Raw genomic sequence first — 16,678 nt, 5'->3', positions numbered from 1 at the left:
CAAATAAGGGGCCGCAGATAAGAATTTCATTTGCGGCTCCTAAAGAACGCCGCAAATAAATGTTTTTTTTGCGGCGTTTTTTAAAAAAACATCGCAAATAGGACTTTCTATTTGCGGCATTTTTTGAAAAAGGTGCCGCAAATAGAGGCCTTATTTGCTGCGTTTTTTTTAAAAAAAATGAGCTGCAAATAGATAATTTTTAAAAATAAAAAAAATATAAGAGGTGTTTTTTAAAAAGCAATCATAAACTATTATTTTAAACTAAAATTCAATATATATATTAATCAAACTTTACCGCCATACATAATTTAAAAATAATACAAATGTTTTAAAAGAAAATGCAATCTATAATTTATAGGATCTAACTAAATACTCCTAGACATTAATTTACACTTGACAATGTGATAAAACTACATGATTCTCTGCGGTGGCGACGATGGAGAGGCCTTCATTGTTTTGCTCCGATGCAATTGTCTGTTTATGGTCTCCGTTACACACTTCATTTTTAAGAAATTTTTTTTTATAAAATCTGCAATAATAATAAAAAAGAACAATTGTCATGACCTGAGGTATGCATTGACAATAAAAGTATATCAGCAGGTGCAATGAGTATAAGGCGGAGTGGTGCCTAAGTGAATTAGCCAAGTCAATATTCCATACAGGTGCACTTAGGAGCCAATTTCTAAACAATAAGATTACAACTGATCAACAACTTAAGGGGCAAAACATCCAAGCTATTGGCTGAAGGTTTAGAATAAGAACCGTAAATAAATTATTAAGGTATGCAATCCCAAAAAATTATAGCAGTAGCTGCAAAGAACATAATGAAGAATGATAAAGATAAAGATATCTGTTATAATTCAGCCATAGCTAAAAGCATCTGAAACAGCATCATGTAAAAACAATTATACAAAAGTGGCCTTCTCTATGTTGGGACACATACATTCACCAACTCTCCATCTTTGAGAATTAGTTCAACTCACTACCATAATTTTAATGGAACTGGTATTTCAGTTTGAACTACTTATGTTACCTCGATCAAATATACATATTAAGCTAAACACTACTGGTGACACCATAATAGACGTTAAATCAGGTGACAACTAGGACATACCTCAACTCATAAGATGGCAAGCTTAGTGTTAGTTTAGGGAAGTTTATGACACTAACCTTTCTAGTATCCGGTGCCCTAGCTCGTGAACAACAACAAATTCATCATGCTTGCACTGCAAAATAATCATTCAGTTATGCCCATGTTTCAATTTCATCTCCATTGGATGCATAATTAAATGATAAGAGAATGTCAAAATGATATAATGAGCACGTTAAAAAATGAACTCAACAATCATATTAATTGAGTGGAATCGCCTTGTCCTCGATTAAACCCCTCATGTATTGAGAGTACTATCAGTAAACCAGTCGCAAACCTAACAATAACAAGAGGATCAAAGAGAATTACCACAAGCTATCGCTCAAGCTACCTGCTTCATTTGCACAACTATTTTCCCAGTGCGGCTGGCGATTGACTAGCGTCACAAATTAACTCAAGGTGAGTTTGATTTTCATCAAAAGTGGGTACAACAACTTGTCTAAGTTAACATTGGAAACAAACCTGTATCTGTGAGCCAAAGCCATATGAAACCCGTCATTTACTAGTGATAGTACTCCTGTTTCCTTTGCGTCAACTTGGTAAAAACGCCTAAAATTGTGGACCAGCTGATTAATGGTTTTCTACTAGTGATAGTGCTCCTGTTTCCTTGCGTGAACTCTGCTTCTAAGTACTTGGAGCCTTTTTAAGATAATATATAAATTACAATGTAGTGATGTTTTGAGACTGCTGAAAACTGAAACATTCGCCATAAGCATCCTGTTAAACATTCAGATAGTTGAAAACTCAATATAAGACTAGGTTTTGTAAACTGTCGAGCGTTAATAAACATTTCAACGTCCTAAAACAAAAGCAATATCTGTATAGTTTTATAGTTCACAAACTCCAATTACAACAATTGGACAAAAAAATGAAAGATCCCATCAGTACATGTGACTAGTTTAGCTTCGTTGATGTTGAAAGGCTCTTATTGTGAAGGTTAACATTAATTGTTCAAAAGGAACGATCAACATGATGAAAGCATCTAACGGTAGCAATAGATAAAGGGATATTCAAGTTAAGGGAAGGAGACTGAAGTTTAATTTCCGCTTGTTTCAACATTAGCTTAGAGATAAGAAAACCAAACTCACTGGAAAGACTTAGAGGGGAAAAGGGCGATCACGCAGGTTATCGTTTGGACTCCCTTCTCTCAGTTTATATCATAAAAAATTGTTAGAGCTTCTATTCTTAACTTAAAATAAAGTCAATAATAGTGCTACAAAAATAATAATCAATGGCTAAACTGTAACTATTATGGAGTCTTATTCCATATATTAAAACTGCCCCTGTTGCCTAACACCAACAAAAGAAGCTCTTACAACTTATTTTGAAACAAACTGAAAGAATGGAAGGGAAAGTGAGAAATGGGGTCCTAACCATCTCCCCATCTTTTTACCTTCTAAATCTTTCCGGCAGAGATTTGTCTAGATGCTCTTAATACTAATCAATCATAAGTATTCATAAGCTTGTAAATGAGTTTAACAGCACTGACCTATCTTACAAACTGCACAGACACAAATTCTTTTGCTCCAGTACTCCTCATCCTTGGGTAATTGAAGCCTCCTGTTGCAACAATCAAAGATTCATAGCGTAGCACTTTATCTACATAATAAAGATGAAAAAGAACATGTGAACTGAATAAGAAATTATTTCCCACACTGAATAGAACTGCTAATCCGATACAAATGGATACAAGCGCAATGACATCAAAAACATTATGTGTAAAGCAAGGTATTACGTTTATCGATTTAAACAACGCAATTGCCCTTTCATCGTCTCAAATCAGACAAGCGAATCACGAGAAAAAGGAACATACATCGGATGTACTACCTCCAACTTTTTTGTTTTTGAGTATATATGTATATTTTTTGAGCTCATTACCTCAAATTTTATTTGTTTTTGAGCATATGTATTTTTTTTTAGCTTATTAAAATTTATGTTAGATTTTAATTTTTTTCCATCAAAACTCAAATTTTACAAAATTTATATGTAATGTTTTTGAGTTTTATTGTAATTTTTTTGAGCATAATGTTTAAGTGAATAAACTCAGAAACTTTAGAGTAAAACTCATAATCTTTAAAACAAAACTCAAAATTTTTATTATAATGCTCAAAAACTATAGAATTGGTGGTAATACACATCAGATGTATAATCCACCTACTGAGCGAATCACTGCATTAATAAGACATACAGTGACGAACATATTTTATGAAGAATAATGAAGTTAACAAGTGAAATACAGTATCACACATTCACACACCAAGTAAGACAGTATATTTGATCTGATGAAGACTAGAATTGCAACATGATAAGTTCAAACCATGCTCTAATACAATGTATTATATCACATTAAACAACCAGTTAACCATCAATGATTGATAAGGGATAGCTAAATGACCTCCGTCTCCTCTTAAGTGATTGTCTTATGTACAACCAGCCAAAAACCATATAGTTCCCTTTCTTTCTCTATATTTTTAGGTGAGTTAAAATCAAACACTCACCCGTAACAAAATTAACACTTCACAATGAAAAATATCAAAATTTAAAAAGGTTTGACAAAAACAAAATTACCATACACTTTGATGGCTGCTCCAAAGTTCAAAGAAATTAGCCTGCCTTAAGAAGATAACCCATGAAGAAACACAAAGATGACAAATTTATTCTCGTACAATGGTGTTTGGGCCGAAATCTGCACATAAGGCTACATGAAATAACGGGCCACATAAGGTGGGAGTCCATTGAGTCCAGCTGAATATAGGAGAGAGGAGTAATGGGTTGTGGATAGTGAGTCAAGGGTACCAGAGTAGGACGGAGGCTCATCAGGTGGATTTCGTCTATCTTCATGAGCAAGCAACCTAAACCCTATTAGGGTTAGGTACTATATAAGACGAAGGGAGGAGAGGAGCATCATTCATTCACATATACAACGCCTCACAGACGACACTAGCAACTTAGCCATCTAGCCTCTTGTACTCGAAACATATTACTTAGATCTTGCTAGCAGAATACTTGGAAGGGTATCGTCCCTTTCCTGCGGTCGTTTCCCACATTGGGTTTTCCGCGTCACTAAATCTCACTTGTCCAATCTCTTATTTTACGTATCTCCATACTCATACACCAACGCTTGCATAATTCATCAAACAATCGACATACGACTAACGGTATTAGACCACTTTAACCCTAACCAATTAACTCAGTAAAAAAATACCAAAACAGTTTGGCGCCCACCGTGGCGCATAGTGGTCGTCATTATTAATCCTGCTACAAGCAACATCGAGAACATGTCAGGAAACAAGCAAAACACCGCTCAAAGGCTTGAAGGGAGCCAGTCACAACATCTGGCGACAGTATCACCACGGGTGGTAGAAGTACAGGCTTCAGGGTCGGGACCTCCACCAAAAACTGGTCTCCCACCCAAGACAGGCCATCTAAAAGCAACCAATGAAGCAGAAACCCAGATACGGGCAGAGAAGGAGGCAGGATCTGCCCAGCAAGAATCAGAAGCCCGCCCAGCAAGTCACGCCAGGCACCAGACTCCTCCCCCTAATCCAACCCAGATTATAATCAGCGGGATGTATACTCTGCAGAGGACGATTGATAGCATAAGGGAAGAGAACAGAAAGGCAAAGGAGCAGGCAACGGATCGTGCACTCTGGGCACAAATGGGTGCTTTGCAGCAGCATATGGTTACTCCAACGCCCATACCGATCAGAAGTCAGGCGCCGATGCCGAACCAACAGGGCGAGGCGTCAGGCAACAGGGAACCAACACGCTTATTCCTAACAGACCTGGTTATCAGGCTCGATTTTTCAGGAACAACGCCAGAAAGGCGAATAGTCCCACGAGGCTTGGGATGCCTAACACCTAATGGCTGGCCGGGAACGAGAAGTACGGAACCAAGGGCAGGTAACCCCTCAACTATTAATTTTGCCATCACTAATCAGACATCTGGTGTAGAACTTGTTGGCAGACAGAAAACAGATTGGCAAGCAGGGTCCTTGGTAGCAACAACCCTAACCACCATGCCTCAGAATCCCGTGAAAAAATGGTAGGGGGGAAGTATCCGGAATCAGCAGTTCGCCTACAACCCTCGCACAGCTTATGACAGCACCAGGGATAGGCAGTATCTGAAAATCAGGGACATGCTCAGCAGGATTCCAGGAATGTCAGCGCCCATGGAGAAGGTGACTCCCGACAGTTATGCAGTTTCCCCATTCATAGACGCCATATCACTGGTCACGGTGCCGAAAGGATTCAACGCCCACACAATGACGCTCTATGATGGCACAACAGACCCTTTCTATCATGTCAGCCAGTATAAGCAAAAGATGATAGTAATAACAGCGGTAGGGCACTTAAAGGAAGCCTGCATGTGCAAAGGATTCGGGTCAACGCTCTCCGGTACAGCCTTACAATGGTTCATGAGCCTGCCAAACAAGTCGATAGCAACCTTCGCTGACTTAGTAAACGCATTTACTCAGCAGTTTGCTAGCAGCAGCAGGCCCGTAAATCATATCAGTGGCCTTTACAGGATAGTTCAAGGTTTTAATGAGAAGATCAAGGATTTCATCACTAGATTCAACAAATAGAAGGTGGCAATAAGAGGATGTGACATACCAACGGCGGTTGAAGCATTCAGGCATGGGCTCTATCAGAATTCAGATTTATACAAAGAACTGACTAGGCACCCTTGCCAGACCTTTGAGGATGTTCAAGCCAAGGCAAAGGCAGCAATGATATTAGAGGAAGACATAACAACAAGAAGGAGCCTGCTCAATTTGGAGAGCACTAGCAAGAACTCTGCACCAGAAAGGACGGAGGAAAGATCCAAGCCCTACAACAGGATGATAAATAAAGTAGAAGAGAGGGAGGATACTCAATCGCTTTCTAAGCAGAATGAATATGGGTTCACAACATGAATGGCAGGGCTCCTACGACTCCTACGATAGGAGCACTGAGAGAATTAGGGGACAAGGTGTGTTGGCCTAAGCCACCAGTAGAGGGTCAAGTGGAGAAAGGACAGTAAGAAGAAGTGTGAATTCCATGACGACATAGGGCATACCACAGAGGATTGCTACACTCTACAGAGGGAGGTCAGACGCCAATATAACTTAGGAAACCTGAGCCACCTATTACCACGTGGGGGGCAGACAGCAGAACAAGGTGGGGTCCATGAGTCAGACTCAGCCTTCGGTGCCACCCACCTTCACGAAAATAATAAACGTGATAACAGGCGGCTCAGACCTAAGCGGTTTAATATATTCGGCCGCAAAGAGGCATGCCACTAAAGTCAAAGGCAACAGGCCACAGTCCTCGTGCAGGGTCACTCATATCAGCCTTCCTATTGTTACCTTCGATGCGGTAGACATCCATGATAGTCAGGAGCATCACGACGCACTCATCATAACACTCTCCATGGCAAACTGTAGAGTAAAGAAAGTTCTGGTGGACACAAGAAGCTCAGTCAACTTGGTTATGCCGGAAACCATTAGAAACATGGGATTCAGCAAGAAGGACCTGCAAAAGAAGACTATTCCACTAGTGGGGTTCAATGGGGAAATAGCACATTCACTTGGCGAAATCATAATCCCAACTTATGCAGAAAGAGTCAACAAGGAAGTCAAGTACTTAGTCATTGATGGCTCTTCAACTTATAACGTCATCCTGTGGAGGCCATGGCTACACCTAATGAAGGCAGTCCCCTCAACATACCACCAGTACGTGAAGTTCCCCACACCTTGGGGAGTAGAGGAAATATGAGGAGACCAGGGGATGCTACAAAAAGGCACTAAAGTGCACAACTAGTCCCCCAACATAGCAATTACAACAGCAGTGCGCTCACGCGGACTATATTGAGCCTCCCGCTGAGGAACTAGATAAGGTTGGCCTGGACGAGCTGCATCCAAAGAGAACGATACTAGTAGGAGCTGAATGTGCAGGTGACGTCAGACGGCAGCTGGTTGATTTCCTTAAAGCTAATATGGATTACTTCGCATGGTCCCATGACGACATGATATGGATAGATCCATCTATCATAACGCACAAGTTAAGCGTGGATCCAAAGTACCATCCAGTCCAGCAGAGGAGACGAAAGTTCGCAGCTGAAAGAAACCAAGTTATCAATAAGGAGGTAGACAGTCTGCTGGCACCAGGCAATATAAGAGAAGTCAAGTACCCGGAATGGCTGTCAAATGTGGTGGTAGTTCCCAAGAAGAATGGGAAATAGAGAGTATGTGTATACTTCACAGACTTAAATAAGGCATGTCCAAAAGATCATTTCCCGCTACCACACATTGATGCCATGGTTGACGCCACAGTAGGACATGAGATGCTTACATTCCTGGACGCCTGGAGTGGCTACAATCAAATTAAGATGGACCCGGGAGACCAGAAGAAAACAACATTCATGTTAGGAAGAGGAATCAACTGTTACAATGTGATGCCCTTTGGGCTGAAGAACGTAGGATCAACCTACCAAAGATTGGTAAATAGGATGTTCAAAGAGCAAATAGAGAAGACAATGGAGGTGTACATTGACGACATGGAGGTAAAATCAAAGAAAGCTGACAAACGCATGGAGCACTTTGTCAGATACTTTCAGCACCCTGAGGGAGTATAAAATGAAGCTAAATCCATCTAAATGTACCTTTGGGGTCTCCTCGGGAAAGTTCTTGGGGTATATAGTGACGCAAAGAGGAATAGAAGCCATCACAGAGCAAATAAAAGCGGTACTACTCTAGCTGGAGTCACCAGAAAAGCCCAAAGCCGTCAAGTGGCTGGCAGGAAAGGTGCCAGCTTTGAGTAGATTCATCTCCAGGTCTTCAGATAGATGTCGGATCTTCTATGATATCCTGAGGAAGAGCCAGAAATTTGAATGGAGTGAAGAACACGAGAAAGCATTTAGAGACCTGAAAAGCTACCTGAGCTCCCCACCGTTACAATCAAAGCCAGAGCAAGGAGAACCCCTATTTTTGTACCTATCGGTCACAAAGGTAGCGGTCAGCGCAGCGCAGTTCTAGTCAGGGAGCAGGATAAAGTGAGGCAACTCATTTACTACGTAAGCAAGTCCCTCCTACCTATAGAGACAAGGTACACATCTCTTGAAAAACTGGTACTAGCGATTGTTATTGCGTCCTGCCAACCGCGCCCCTATTTCGAGTCTCATATCATACATGTGGTGACTAACTACCCTCTAAAATCCGTAACGAGAAAGCCTGAGTTATCAGGACGTATGTCGAAGTGGTATGTGCACCTCAGCGGATACGACATCCAATATGAGCCACGGACCACAATAAATCGCAGGCATTGGCTGACTTCGTATCTGGCTTCAGCCCAACCATCCAAAATCTGACGGAGAAAGAGTTACTAGTCTTGAACAAAGATCAGGAAGGCGAAACTTGGACGCTGCACACAGACGGATCCTCCAATCAGCGCGGGGGGGGGGGGTAGGGGTTGGTCTGGTGTTGCGGTCTCTAAAGGAGATCTGATTGAACAGGCAGTTCGATGTGAGTTCTAGCTGGAGTCACCAGAAAAGCCCAAAGACGTCAAGTGGCTGGCAGAAAAGGTGCCAGCTTTGAGTAGATTCATCTCCAGGTCTTCAGATAGATGTCGGATCTTCTATGATATCCTGAGGAAGAGCCAGAAATTTGAATGGAGTGAAGAACACGAGAAAGCATTTAGAGACCTGAAAAGCTACCTGAGCTCCCCACCGTTACAATCAAAGCCAGAGCAAGGAGAACCCCTATTTTTGTACCTATCGGTCACAAAGGTAGCGGTCAGCGCAGCGCAGTTCTAGTCAGGGAGCAGGATAAAGTGAGGCAACTCATTTACTACGTAAGCAAGTCCCTCCTACCTATAGAGACAAGGTACACATCTCTTGAAAAACTGGTACTAGCAATTGTTATTGCGTCCTGCCAACCGCGCCCCTATTTCGAGTCTCATATGATACATGTGGTGACTAACTACCCTCTAAAATCCGTAACGAGAAAGCCTGAGTTATCAGGACGTATGTCGAAGTGGTATGTGCACCTCAGCGGATACGACATCCAATATGAGCCACGGACCACAATAAATCGCAGGCATTGGCTGACTTCGTATCTGGCTTCAGCCCAACCATCCAAAATCTGACGGAGAAAGAGTTACTAGTCTTGAACAAAGATCAGGAAGGCGAAACTTGGGCGCCGCACCGAGACGGATCCTCCAATCGGCGCGGGGGGGTAGGGGTTGGTCCAGTGTTGCGGTCTCTAAAGGAGATCTGATTGAACAGGCAGTTCGATGTGAGTTCTAGCTGGAGTCACCAGAAAAGCCCAAAGACGTCAAGTGGCTGGCAGAAAAGGTGCCAGCTTTGAGTAGATTCATCTCCAGGTCTTCAGATAGATGTCGGATCTTCTATGATATCCTGAGGAAGAGCCAGAAATTTGAATGGAGTGAAGAACACGAGAAAGCATTTAGAGACCTGAAAAGCTACCTTAGATGTCGGATCTTCTATGATATCCTGAGGAAGAGCCAGAAATTTGAATGGAGTGAAGAACACGAGAAAGCATTTAGAGACCCGAAAAGCTACCCGAGCTCCCCACCGTTACAATCAAAGCCGAGCAAGGAGAACCCTATTTTTGTACCTATCGGTCACAAAGGTAGCGGTCAAAAGTAGCAGATTCTAGTCGGGAGCAGGATAAAGTGAGGCAACTCATTTACTACGTAAGCAAGTCCCTCCTACCTATAGAGACAAGGTACACATCTCTTGAAAAACTGGTACTAGCAATTGTTATTGCGTCCTGCCAACCGCGCCCCTATTTCGAGTCTCATATCATACATGTGGTGACTAACTACCCTCTAAAATCCGTAACGAGAAAGCCTGAGTTATCAGGACGTATGTCGAAGTGGTATGTGCACCTCAGCGGATACGACATCCAATATGAGCCACGGACCACAATAAATCGCAGGCATTGGCTGACTTCGTATCTGGCTTCAGCCCAACCATCCAAAATCTGACGGAGAAAGAGTTACTAGTCTTGAACAAAGATCAGGAAGGCGAAACTTGGACGCCGCACACGCACGGATCCTCCAATCGGGGGGGGGGGGGTAGGGGTTGGTCTGGTGTTGCGGTCTCTAAAGGAGATCTGATTGAACAGGCAGTTCGATGTGAGTTCAAGGCGACAAACAATCAAGCAGAGTACGAAGCCCTCATACTAGGGATGCAGATGGCGTTGGACTTAAAAGTCAAGCGTCTGCAGGTATACAATGATTCTCTGCTTATGGTAAATCATGTCAATGACGCTTATGCAACCAGGGACTCCAAGATTCTAGCTTACCTGAAGGTATCCAACGGGCTAAAACAGAAATTCAAGGACTTCAAAAAAGTCCAAATCCCCCGGGACCAAAACGTGGAGGCCAGTGCACTAACAACCCTAGGGGCAACATTCAAACCAACGGAGCTATGCAGCATACTAATTGTGCACGTCCTAGAGCCAGCTATTCAAAAGCTGGTAGAAGAAGACAGAGGAGAGCTGGAGGAGCAGCAGGATGCGGATCATGTAGATAGGTCAAGAATACTGGCAAGCACAGAACAGCAGCAGCCTGACCTAGATTGGCGCATACCCTACATGGAATGGCTAGTGGAAGACAAGCTGCCAGAAGATAAATGGGAGGTAAGGGTTTTCAAAACCAAAGCCTCTAGATTTGTACTGGTTGATAACGTGCTTTTCAAAAAGTCGCTAGCTGGACCCTACTTAAGATGTCTGGATAAGACAGAAGCACAGACTGTGTTGCATGCCATCCACAGTGGCGAATATGGAAACCATGCAGGAGGCAGAAGTCTGTCAAACAAAGCTCTAAGGCAAGGCTACTTTTGGCCCACAATGCGTGCAGATGCAGTAGAATATGTGAAAAAATGTGATGCCTGTTAGAGGTCAGCACCAATGATACATCAACCAGTAGAACCCTTGCATCCAATCATCTAACCATGGCCATTCATGACATGGGTAATGGACATAGTAGGCCCACTGCCCATGGCACCAGGAAACAGATTATATATGCTGGCAATGACAGACTACTTTTCCAAATGGATAGAAGCTGAAGCATTCACTGAAGTAAAAGATAGGCAGGTGATATCCTTTATAAAACGAAACATACTTTGTAGGTGTGGAATCCCATCAGAAATCATATGTGACAACGGATCACAGTTTGTGTGAGACAACTCTGAAGGATTCTGTGCTAGGCGAAATATTTCACTAAAAAAATCAGCACCGAGAAACCCGCAGTCCAATCTGAGCAAGTAATAAAATTATTGTTGAAAATTTGAGGAACTAGAGGGTGAAGGAGTTGGGAGGGAAATGGGCAGACGAATTACCCCTGGTATTGTGGTCAGATAGGACAACCCCAAAGACGGCGACAGGCCAAACACCTTTCAACCTGGTGTTTGGAGTAGAGGCAGTGATACCGTCAAAGGTTCTGGTTCCCACCCACAGGTATGGATGCATGACGAGGGAACTGAACGAAACAGAAATGATCAGGAGCAAGGATACAATAGATGAATTGTGAACAAGTGCTCGAATACGCCTAGCCTCCTACAAGCAGTTAGTGGCTAGAAGTTACACCAAGAACGTAAAAATCAGGTTCCTGGAGATAGGAGACCTGGTTCTCCATAAGGTGTTCCAAAACACAAAGAACCACAAAGCTGGTAAATTTGCCCACAAATGGGAAGATCCATACCAGGTGGAAGGAGTTGTTGGCCATGGTGCGTATAGATTAATGACCCTGCAGGGTCAATTAATACACAAACCATGGAACATACTCCACCTGAAGAGGTATCACATTTAATAACGCGTGGGGTTTAGTGTACAGAGCTAGTTGAAAAAAAAATGGTAGTAGGCATACTACCAATTCTTACTATTTTTGCATTTAGCAACTTTTTGCTTTATTTCTTACTGTTAATACTTTTTCTTATTTTTGAGACAATTGCTATGTGAGTTGCACAAGTTTTGTGGCATCCTGGGTCCAAGGTTACTCTGGAATCCCATGAGATAGCACCAGGTACCCTACGCGGCCCTCCTGGCCTTTTCTTAATTTTTATCTTTGATTTTCAAATATGATTATGAGCTCTGACCTCCATGGCACGCTAGGGGTGGTACAAATAGGATTTACTCCTGAACCCGGGGTGACAAGGCACACGGCACTTCAACATCCCCAACCTAATTTCTGAATCAGGCACCGTCACATGGCGGATAGTGGACACGAAAGGGAGCTTGGTCGTAGCTCATAGCTCACGCAGCTACCTCGGATAACACCCTCAAGATAGCTACCGACACCGAGTACTCGACGAAGTCAAGGCCCTAGCATGCATACAAAACAAGAAAGGAGTGCAGGGACCGCCTGAGCAACCAGCGTCCTGCAACACTCCAGTTGTCCTAGAATGACGATAAACTTACCTAAGGTACGCCCCTGTTGGCTTACAATTATGATGAACACACCTTGTGTCATGAACAAGGTTAAGTAGTCACCTCATTGAGCAAAAAACAAGGGGCACATAAGTCAAAATCTGCCCCTGGTGGACATCCTTGTTTCCCAATAAGCAAGCACAATAATAAAATACTACTCCTTCAGCAGGGCACCTGACAACACGGCAATATTCAAAAAGATAAGTTGCCCTTGAAGCAACATCCGTAAAACCAAGTATTCAAAATTCTTACAAAACCTCCACCGCACAGGGCCAGGGCCAGGGCCAGGGCCAGGGCCCCAAAATAAAGTACTAATATAAAAAAAAAGTGGAGGCTTAGTCCACATCTATCCTCTCCGCAGGAATTGTTCCCCCACCAACCGTCACTGGCTGACTCTCTTTTTCAAGAACGGGACCTGGCCTAGGAAGCTCCTTCCACAATGGCTCTCTCAGCAGCAGCAGTCCCCTGCGTGGTAGCAGCCTCCTCCATTGGAACATCTTCAGCCGCCGCAGGAGAGTTGACTTCATCAATTTCAGGCATCAGGAGACTGAGGTCAGGGGCAACAGGGAAAAGAGTCTTCAGCTCCCTCTCTTCCTCCTCCAAGTCCCGAATAGTGAGCTATCCCTCTATTCCTTCCCTCATCCCGTCGACCTTGCCCTGTCAGGTAGCATGTGCAGCGATATTGGTGGTAAGCTCCACCAGATCCCTGATCCTCACTTCAGCCCGGGCCAATCCGTCAGTAAACTCCCTGCACACCTCTTGTGTACGAGCCAGGTGATCTGCATCCTCCCTTCGTTGTTTCTTGGTGCTGGCCATCTCCACTTTCAGGTCCACCACCTGCTCCCTGAGAGTGTCCCGCTGCCGTCGTAAGTCCACACAAGTGGCGGTCAACTAGTCAACTCCTGGTTCTTGAAGTTAGTGGACAGACTCTCAGTTCGAACCCTCCTCATCATTTTCCTGGAGTAGAGAGAGGATTGCAAATTCTGGAGTGCAGAAACAGGAAGACACTAGATAAACAATGCAGGAAACCGAGGTATGTAAAAATGAACTTATGCAGGTGCAGGTGTCGGAAGGACAAACTTACGATGAAGGCATTCACCACGTCAATATCGGCCATTTCCTCAAGGTCCAGCCCATTGAACTCTTGAGGAAACGAGGGAAACAGTAACTGGTCCATGGCAGGCCAGTAGGGTGCAATTTCGGGGTTACCAAATCCCTCCGGGAAGTGATGATCGATGCCTCCCTCACCAGAAATGGAGCCAGATGGAGGAGTTGGTGGGTGATGTGATATGGAAGTAACTTCGATAGGTCAACAGTGGAGCAGGTGCGGGATTTAGAGGCGCTAGGGTTGGACTTAGCAGCAAGAGTTGGAGCTCTTCTTTTGGCAGGGGCGAAGATGGGAGAGCTACCGGCAGCTCTCTTCCTTGCTAGGATAGATTCGAAGGCATCAACCTTAGCACTTCATGTAAAGCCCAGTATGGCGAGTATCAGGAAAACAACGAGAAGAGTCAATTAAACGAATCAGACGTTACATGGATCAGTGGATAGAAGGATAGCAGAAATTTACCAGAATATATTGTATGAGAAGAGGTGGTAGAAGAGAAGCCTGGTAGCAAGTCAGGGAACTTCCTTTGGTTGGCAGGGACACACAGTGCGGATTCTAGGGCCTAGGGCCTGTACACGAACAAGAAGTAAGAAGGTGAGAAAGGCAGGGGAGGTGGAGATAGCAGGGGATACTTACTCTTATCCTGGGTACAGATATCATATATATAGCCAGTAGGAATGTTGATTGAGTCCACATTGACGAAGAAGAACTCTTCAAACCACCTGTCGTCCTTCGACTTGAAGAGGGGCTTCAAGAATTCGTCGGAACCTGGTAGAGCCCTGAAAGAGTATTGACCTCTGCCTAGAGATCTGACCTCAAACTTATGAGCAAGGTCCCCTAAGGAGATGTCAACCCCCATCAGTTGATTTATGGCCAAGCAGGAAAAAAGCACCCTCCACACGTTGGGTGACACTTGGGCCATTGACAGGTGATTCGAGCAAAGGAATTCCTAGACTATTTCCAGGAAAGGGAAGCGCAAGCCGTACTTAAACAGGTACAGATACATGCATACCCAACCCTTACGGTAGCCGTCAGCCCTTTGCCGAAGGGTGGAGATGTGAATATCAACGCCACCGCCAAGAACCAGATACTCTTTGATCCTGGAAATATCTGTGACGGAGAGGGTAAATTCGCAGTTGTGGGGGTGTTTCAGAAGGCCAAGGGAAGGGAAAAATTCGTCGGGCTCTACGCTAATGTGGTTGGAAGAAGACGAGGCTTGACGGGTTTTACCTATTGAAAGAGGTAATAATAAATTGATTGATAAAGGAAAGATTTACCTGGAAATGCGGATCGGAGTTCTGACAATGGAGGTGTTCCTGGAAAAGGCAGTGCGAGGGGAGAAGGTGAAGAAGGAGAGTTTTCGGGAGAAGGAAGGGTTTACGTTTATGAATAATTGAGGAGAGAGAAGGGAAGTGGAAGGGTTTAAATGGGACGGTTAGAGGGTTGAAATGGGAAAGTGGAGAATTAATAGGGAGTTAGGGGAAACAATGATGAGTACACGAGAAGCTAGGCGGACCACGACGCGAAGTTTTATCGAGTAATTTCCTGCTCACCATTCTGAGGCGTGTCTCGCAAGAAATTATGGGCAAACTGTTTGGGCCGAAATTTGCACATAAGGCTACATGATATATCAGGCCACATAATGGTGGGAGTCCATTGAATCCAATTAAATATAGGAGAAAGGAGTAATGGGTTGTGGATAGTGAGTCAAGGGTAGCAGAGTAGGACGGAGGCCCATCAGGTGGATTTCGGCCATCTTCAGGAGCAAGAAACCTAAACCCTATCAGGGTTAGGTACTATATAAAACGAAGGGAGGAGATGAGCATCATTCATTCACATATACGACGCCTCACAGACGACACTAACAACATAGCCATCTAGCCTCTTATACTGGGAACATATTACTCAGATCTTGCTAGTAGAATACTTGGAAGTGTACCGTCCCCTTCCCGCGGTCGTTTCCCACATTGGGTTTTCCGCGTCACCAAATCTCACGTGTCAAATCTCTTATTTTACGTATCTCCATACTCATACGCCAACGCTTGCATAATTCATAAAACAAACGACGTACGACGTACGACTAACGATATTTGACCGCTTTAACCCTAATCAATTAACTCGGTATAAAATACCAAAACAAATGGAGCTTCTTTTCTTGGTTTACCCTTAACATCAAGCAACATCCTAATTATACTACCAAAAACACAAGAATACATTAATTACCATAACAATTGGTGCTCAGAGATGTTAAAAATTGAAACTTTAATACAATTATAATATACGACTAAATTGAAAATTTGGTGTAACTATAATAATTATAATCAAACATTAAAAAAAACAGTATACTTTGGTAGATATGTTTGAGGCATCACGTGTTGTCCAGAAATACAATAATATTACCTTTTTAGAAAGCTTTATCAAGCTCCTCTTTACAGTCGTCGACGATGGCATCAATTAGGGTTTGCAAGTTGGATACAAGGCGACAACAACTCACACACGTGGTGAGAACTTGACTTCCTAAGGTTGTAAATGCTAAAGAAGAGAGCGGCGCGATGCCGAGGAAAGGATTGCTGGAGAAGAAGATTCATTTGGAGATTGGAATGATGACAGATGCGGGTAAAGGAGAGAGCGAGATATGAATAATAAGTTAAACCTGATGAAGCTTGGTCATCTTTATTTTGTAACCCCAATTTGGCGGCGTTTTAAATAAAAATGCCTCTAATGCCCAGTTTGAGGCGTTTTGCAAAAAAAACTACCTCAATTGTAATCCCTTAAACTAAAGAAAATAAAAGACTTAATTCTTATTTGCAGCGGTTGCAATAAAACGCCTCAAATAAGGCGCCTCAAATAAATGTTTTTCTACTACTGACAGCGATTTCAACCAATTTTCAAATCTTGATTTTTAAAACACATCATTTTGAATTAAAAAAAAAACCCCGTCTTCGGAAACAACGCATCGTTTTCAAAACCGCCGCAACTTTAACTTAAACC

At 43.2% G+C, this 16,678-nt stretch overlaps 1 long non-coding RNA gene across 3 annotated transcripts; it reads right to left on the bottom strand.

The window, feature by feature from the left end:
• Positions 1-254: 254 nt before the first annotated feature.
• Positions 255-16,466, bottom strand: LOC141623604 (uncharacterized). Of its 3 annotated transcripts, none has more exons than XR_012533474.1 (6): positions 16,088-16,466; positions 2,640-2,749; positions 1,613-1,867; positions 1,460-1,526; positions 1,171-1,226; positions 255-529 (listed from the first exon to the last, which is right to left on the bottom strand). It is a non-coding gene; the product is annotated as an uncharacterized LOC141623604 (long non-coding RNA). The 3 variants fall into 3 exon arrangements; XR_012533475.1 differs by having other exon boundaries at positions 2,640-2,710; XR_012533473.1 differs by lacking the exon at positions 16,088-16,466 and having other exon boundaries at positions 2,640-9,317.
• Positions 16,467-16,678: the final 212 nt, after the last annotated feature.

The sequence above is a fragment of the Silene latifolia genome, chromosome X (genome assembly GCF_048544455.1).
Source record: "Silene latifolia isolate original U9 population chromosome X, ASM4854445v1, whole genome shotgun sequence".
NCBI lineage: Eukaryota > Viridiplantae > Streptophyta > Magnoliopsida > Caryophyllales > Caryophyllaceae > Silene > Silene latifolia.
This window is presented reverse-complemented; position numbering and strand designations above follow the sequence as displayed.